This window comes from Mustela nivalis, assembly GCF_964662115.1.
Source record: "Mustela nivalis genome assembly, contig: HAP1_SCAFFOLD_2057, whole genome shotgun sequence".
In the NCBI taxonomy this organism is placed as follows: Eukaryota; Metazoa; Chordata; class Mammalia; order Carnivora; family Mustelidae; genus Mustela; species Mustela nivalis.
In genome coordinates, this window is record NW_028134607.1 from 71081 (window position 1) to 78317 (window position 7237).

The following is a 7237-nucleotide window of genomic DNA, read 5'->3' on the forward strand; positions in this document are numbered from 1 at the left end:
CAGCATGCCAGACAGAAACTGGAAGTAAGCTGTTACAGGTCCCCAAAGGCTCCGTCACAACCCTAAGGAGAAGACATAACTTTCACTGTCCCAAAGTGGTTATGTTTAAAAAAAAAACCAAAAAAACAAACAAAAAAAAAACAGGCACAGGTGGAACATTTTAAATTACAGACTTTCAATGCAGGGGCAGTGGGGGCAGGGGGGGGGTGTCCCCCAACTACCCCCAAATGTTTCAGCTATATATAGTGACTTACCAAAGTGACTCCTCACAAGTACCTACAAGGCGACTGACAGGCAACTGACCGATGAGGAAGGTATTCGGACTGCTTAACAAAACCAACACAACTTAGAATCTTCATTATTAAGAAGAGAAAACCATTTATTAAACACTCGCCAGGCACCAAACCCTCTAGGCACTGTCACACGATCTACTCATCACACGGCTGCCAAACTCAGTGCAGAAACTGAGGCTGAGTAAGTCACCTAAGGTCATGCAGCACCAGAAACTGGATTCCAACCAGGTCTGACATCAAAGCCCACCCCAGCTTGCTGCAATGCTTCAGAACCTAAGCTTTGTGATGATCAATAAACTACATGCTTAACAATGTTTACACATCTCTGTTAGAATTCAGAGAAAGGTTTTTTTTTTTGTTTTTTTTTTTTTTGTTTTTTTTAGTTTTATGCTTTTATTAACACAAATATGACGTGCACAACAAGCTGTCTATTCATTTTCTTCACTGCGCAGCCTGGCATTGGGATTGGTGACTCTGATTGCCAGCTGGGCTGCTGTTTCCACAATAGCTTTGCGGTTCTTGGAGGAGACGTTTTGAGCAATCTCTGCACAGTAAGATTTGCTACACATCAGCAGCACTTCAACTCCTTGACGTTGTGCACTAGGAACTTCCTGAAGCCACTGGGCAACATGTGCTTTGTCTTCTTGTTGCTCCCGTAACCAATGTTGGGCATCAAGATCTGGACCTTGAATCTTCTGCGCACCCTATTGTCAATGCCTCTTGGCTTCTGCCAGTTGCGCTTAATTTTGACATATCGGTCTGACTGGTGCCGGATGAACTTCTTGGTCCTCCTTTTAACGATCTTGGGCTTCACCAAAGGTCTGAGGGCAGCCATGATGCCCAGTAACAGATGGCTGCCACCTCCGCAGGCAGCGCCGAAGAAGAGAGCTCAGGGAAAGGTTTTTAAAAATAACATACACAAGGGGAAAAAATGATACAGGTTCTGGAGGCAGGCTGCCCAAGGTTCAAATCTTGGCTCCTCCACTTGCAAGCTGTGTGACCTTGGACTCCTTTAGCTCCCCTGTGCCCATATTTCCATGCATTAAAATGGTAGCCATAACAGACCCTATCTCCTAAGGCAAATAAAGCATTTTGGTGGTGTTGTTCTTGTTTTAAGATTTTATTATTTATTTGACAGAGAGAGAGAGACAGGGTGAGAGGGAACACACACAGGGGGAGTGTGAAAGGGAGAAGCAGGCTTCCCACTGAGCAGGAAGCCTGGTGAGGATTAGATCCCTGCACCCTGGGAGCATAACCTCAGCTGAACAACTGAGCCACCCAGGTGCCCACAAATAAAACATTGAGAATCATTCCTGGCATGAGTTAAACCTCAGAAGGTGTGGGCTGGTGTTACTTCTTGCTGGCCACTAGATAGAGTCAGCAGCCTCAGGCCCACTGTTTTAGCAACTCATTTGCATAAACAAAGACCAGGCTCAGCCACTTTGTGCTTACCCTATGGTTTCTTCCTGTCACTAACATCTCTCCTCACTCCTGCTCTGTGGACTAAGCTCTGGGCCTCAACTTCCCATCTGTCAAATGAGGTGAGGAGCCCAGCTGATCTATCTGAGGTCCTTCCAGCTGGGCAACCTAGGGTTCTTGGTAACTCAGGGCCCAGAAATTTCAGAACCATCCTAACACAAACATTACCAAATGACACTCACTCAATTTCCTCAAATCTTCTCTTCCGTGTTATGTATAAATGCTTATTTTCATGGCAAATCTTCTCCAAGATCCCAGAGCTCCACGAGCACCCAGAATAGGCTGGGCAGGCATCCCCAGTGCTGAGGCTGGGGACATGATGGTCAGAAGCTCTGACCTCCAGGGGAGATGGATTCCAAATCAAGCTGCTCTGATAAGCAGGTCTTCCCTGTTAGAGAGGATTTCAACAGAGCACAGTTAAGAGGAAGTGCAGGTAAGAAACTCAGAACTTGGCCCACCGGACAGAGGGCAGTAGGACAGTGGGCCGGAGGGGTGACAGAGGGATTGAGAGGAATGGCACGATCAACAGAGGCCAGCCAAGGCAGCCCTGATGCTCAATGTGAGAGGGTGGGCTGGGGATACACTGTGAAAATGGCTTCAAAGGCAGGAAGCAAGCCCAGCTCAGCACAAAGCAAAGTCCTGAGCAGGAACCTTCTGGGACCAGGTTGGACACTAAGGTGAGCTGAAAATGGCTGTGGCACCCAGTGCAGTCTGAATCTCACCCATGCCTCTCACAGGCTGGGTGACCCCGGACCAGTTATGCTATGTCCTTTAATGTTTCCTAAAGGGTATATTCACTCCATAACCCTGAGCCATGTTCTCATTTCGGTGAGTGTGGGAGGCCGCAATAAGGCTTGAGACGAGAACCAAACCAGACCCTGACTTGTGCCTCCTTTAAAGTCCAAATAACCTAACAAAAGGTTTAGGACGGGAAAAGTTCAGTAGCACTGGGAAAGAGTCTGTGCTATGTGTTGTGCGCTCGTCTACGTGACTTCCCACACGCTTACTAAACAAATGCGAACAATTCGGTTGGGCTAAAAAGTTCGTTGCTGGTCCTTGCTGCCTTAGTACAGCCCATAAATTACTTTCAGGTTTGCTATATTTGTACTGGCATCAGCCATTTGGCGTCATGAGGAACCGTAGTTGCTTAACTAAACACAGATGTAATGTCACTATATATATGGCCTTAATGCTTTGAATAAACTTAGCACTGTTGGACATCCTCCTCAGTGCTCCTCCTGCCCCCCATCTCTTTGCTTCTCGATTTCTTTTCTTCACCCTCTTACCCTCATGTTCCTGGTTGATTTGTTGCGCCGGCCACAACAGGTGAGGATCTGATGGTGCCCACAATCTACAGAGATCCAATATATACAACTAGGACAGCCTGGAAGGGGGTGGGCAACCCAGGCTGGACAGGGAGTTAAGAAGGAGTCAGGAAGGGCGCCTGGGTGGCTCAGTGAGTTAAGCCGCTGCCTTCGGCTCAGGTCATGATCTCAGGGTCCTGGGATCTAGTCCCGCATCAGGCTCTCTGCTCAGCAGGGAACCTGCTTCCTCCTCTCTCTCTCTCCGCCTGCCTCTCTGCCTACTTGTGATCTCTCTCTGTCAAATAAATAAAATAAAATAAAAAATCTTAAAAAAAAAAAAGGAGTCAGGAAGAAGTCATTCCCACACTTGAGGCATGGGTTGGTACTGACCAGAGACACTGGGCAAGAGACAGTGTCCTAGGACTGCTGTAAGACTAGCCGGGTCCAGGCAAAGCACCTAAGAGTGGGTAGATGTAACCCATCTGTAAAAGGTGGACGGGGGGTGGTGGTTGCAGCTGGTTGAGCATCTGACTCTTTGTTTTGGCACAGGTCCATTCACCTGGCCCATTCACCTGTGACTGCATGTGTTCTGTGGTTGGCTCTTTATCTCTCTCTCTCTCTCAAATAAATAAATCTAAAAAAAAAATAAAGGAAGTCAGGAAAGATCAGGAGACCTGCTGTTAAGGTCCCAAAGACTCCACCCTCCTCAACTAGCCTCCGGAAATAAAGTAAGTGGATGCCCAGGAGCCTCCTGGACACAAAACTTTCCAAAGCAAAGCTTTCAATTTCATACTGGAGAAAAGGTTGCTGTGCAAATTCAAGACAAAAAAGCCAGCCAGGGTGGGGTGGGTTTGGACGGGGTTGGTCCTGTAGGGCTCTGGCCACTAAATGCCCACTGCCCAAGCCAGGAGCCTGGAGTCTGTGCAGCCAGTGCTTCCTGAGGCTTCCACATCATGGCTTCGCCCTGAAGTTTCCTCCTGGAAGCTCCTTACCCAGGGAGGCCACCTGTGAGCAGCCCCTCACACACACCCCAGCTTCTGCCCCTCCATCCAGCTGGAGTGAAGGATCCCCAAGCTGCTCTCTCTGGTCTCTCCTGCACAGAGAGGAGTATGTGCCCCGGAAAGGAGGGTCCCTGAGGATACCTGAGTCCCTGGCCCGAAGACAGCTGGCTTGAGAATGTGGGGTTTCAGTGCTCTAGGCACAGCAGTTCCTAGAGGAAACAGGGTAGGGAGCTCCAAGGTGGAGGGGAGTCCCGGGAGTCTGGGATGGCAGATGCCAGTGGCCCCCTAGTGGAAGGGTTTCAGTGACCCCAGAGGTGAGACGGGCCAGGGGTCAGGCCTGGAGGTGTACAAGGACCTGTGGGGTAGGGGGCCGGAGATGGAAGTGAACCCAGGGTGGTTTCAGGCCCAAAGTAGAGGTGTGGGGGTGGGGTGGGGGGAAGGGGTCCATGGGCCAGAAAGGAATGGTATCCTGGGGCTCCTGGGTAAAAGTCACTTGAGGTGGAGGGGGCCCAGTGGGGCCCAGGCCGTGCAGAGCCAGCTCCTCTCGGGCTGGGGAGCCCGGCGATTCTGAGGGACAAAATTTTCCATCAAGTTCTGGAAAAGAAGCCTGTCAGCACAGGCGTCTCTCCAGGGGCCAGACGAGCCGAGTGGTGCTGGGCCCCTTGATGTCAGTAGGGCCCCACGGGTTCCCTGGATACCGAGAAGTGGAGCGAGGGCTGTGGGGCAAGGGCTGTGGGGCAAGGGCTATGGGGCATAGGAGCACCAGGCCAGCAGGAACCTGTCCGCCAGGCCCCCCTCCCGCTCCCTTGGACGAAGCAGCAGGTGGCAGCGGGCAGGAGGGACACAGCCTCCCTCTCTCCCTAGCGCCCCTACCCCTCCCCAGCCCCTCAGTACCTGAGTCAGCAGGGCACCAATGCACTCCCCAGCGCCCTGCCCTGCCAGCCCAGAACCCCTGCCTCCCCGGGAGGCACTACTTGCTCAGTGAGTTCACTGGGCCCACAGAAGGCGGTGGGCGGGGCAGGCAGTTGCGGGCGAGCTGTGGCGTGTGGGGGGCGGCATACAGTGGTGCAGGCCTCTGCAGACCCGCGCGCCCTCGCCCAGCCTCCTGTCTGTCCTGTCCAGTGAGGGGCCTGGCTGCGCCCCCTGCCGGCTCCTGCTGCTCTTCTACTGACTCCAGGACCCCAGTCCCCCGCCCAGTCCCAGCCTCCCTGCCCCTGCTTGAGCTCCAGGCTAGGCCCGCTGCTGCTCCTGGGCGGCCGAGCTGCGGCCCTGGTGCAGTGTGGCTGGCCCTTTTCTCTCCCCAGGGCACATTGGAGCCGCGAGGGAAGGCCTGAGCGGATCTTCTGTCTGCTCAGTGCCAGTGGACACTCTCCAGGGGCCTCTCTACCTGGTGGGCTCCACCCATGGCCATCTTGGAACCCCTGGAATCCCCTTCAGAGACCAGGTGAAGCCCTCCTTGGGGATCCAGGCTCCTGGGACCAAGGCGAGTTGATCTTGTGTACTGCTGTGTTTGTTCCCTGGCCTGGCATGGATTGACAGTTGCTGAATTGATCTATTCTGGGGTCATCAAGGGCAGAGCAAAGAGTTCAGGGCTGGGATCCCCAGGCCTGGGGTCCACACAGGCTTGGAGCCCTCTTGGCTGTCCCTGACAGAATGACCAAAGAGGAACCCTCAGAAACATGGATCTGCCTTGAACTGGCAGAGCATTCAGGGACAGGAAGGGGAATATCTCCTTCGCAGAGTATCTGGAAGCCTGCAGTGGAAGATGGATTTGTCTGAGCCATGGTCATTAGTGTTGGGCCAAGGAACCCCTGGCTTGCTTCTCCTACCTGCATCCTAGGTCTAAAAGGGTGTCTGGGTGGCTCCCTCAGTGCAGCATCTGTCCAGGGTCCTGGGATCCAGCCCTGCATCTGGCTCCCTGCTCAGTGAAGATCCTGCTTCTCTTTCATCCTCTCCCTCTACTTGTGCTGTCAAATAAAATTAAAAAAAAAAAAAAGTTAAGAGGGGGGACAAAATGGCGCGGAAGTAGGAGGAGGTGTCTTTTCAACTTGTGCCCCAAAATGAGCTGATTACCTACCAATCACCCATGAACTCCAATCACCCATGAAATCAGCCTGAGATAAGAATTATACATGTCTGGATCTCTACAGGGGGAGAAGAAGCCAGTGGGCAGGTAAAGCGGAGTGGGAACTGTGAACTGATATCAGAAGATAAACAAAAGGGGGAGGGAGCTACCAGGGGCAACCAGTTGGAAAGTAATACCCCAATACAAGCGAGAGTGCCCTGCATCTGGGGACCAGCATTAACTCGGAGACTGGTTGAAAGCACTCCAAAAGAGCAAAGCATCTCTGGGGAAATTGTGGGAATCGGGGCGGCTAGGGACAGGGGCTTAAGTCCCTGGTCCCAGGACAGCCTCCCGTGGCGCTGAGGCAGAGAGTGTGGCAGAGAAACCAGCTCTTGGTCCCTAAGCTGCCAGCGCACGGAGAATGCATGGGGTCCGTTTCCTGTGAGGGGATGGGAGCCATACCAGGGGGCAGAATGCAAGAGTCCTGCTATAGAGCCTGAGATACTCCCCTGAGAGAGGTATAAAGGCCCAGCAGGTGCCCTTTGATACACGCCCTTGTTTCAGAGCCTGCACCAAACTCTCGCCCCAGAGAGGTGCGCGAAGGCCCAGCCTGGTGCTCTAGGACCTGTGCCCAGTTCTCAGAGCCTGAGACCCGCGCGCGAACCTCTGCCTTCCCTGAAATTGGTGCGTGCAAGGTGGGCGCTCTTAGACCTAGAAAGACCGGGCACTCCCAGCCCGGGCCAGCGGGAAAATCTCAGTGTGCGATTGCTGCTTGGAACCTCTCTAGCAGTCTAGAGGTGCCCAAAGCTGCTGCTGCCGTGCTTTTGGGTACAAGCAAAAGATCCTCCATCCCCAGGGACAGCGACTTGGAACCTGCTCTGCCAGCGGCCAAGGGGGAACTTATTTGAGCTCTGTAGCCAGACTGAGGCTTCTCTCTGAGAGAGAGGATCAGGGTGCGGTTTGTTTTCCTCTAAAACTACAAAAACCATCAAAAGCGGTCAAAGTGAGAAAAAAAAAAGTGAACAAACAAAAAACCGCCAGAGAACAAAAGCCTGAAAAAAAAAAAGTTTCCTCAGAGCCCACCCCCTTGAGGGG

The 7237-nt window shown here is 52.7% G+C and overlaps 1 pseudogene across 1 annotated transcript; it reads right to left on the reverse strand.

Annotated features, from left to right (window-relative positions):
• Positions 1–673: 673 nt before the first annotated feature.
• Positions 674–1182, reverse strand: LOC309858227 (large ribosomal subunit protein eL32 pseudogene; annotated as a pseudogene). Its single transcript has one exon. The product of its transcript is annotated as a large ribosomal subunit protein eL32 pseudogene (transcript).
• Positions 1183–7237: the final 6055 nt, after the last annotated feature.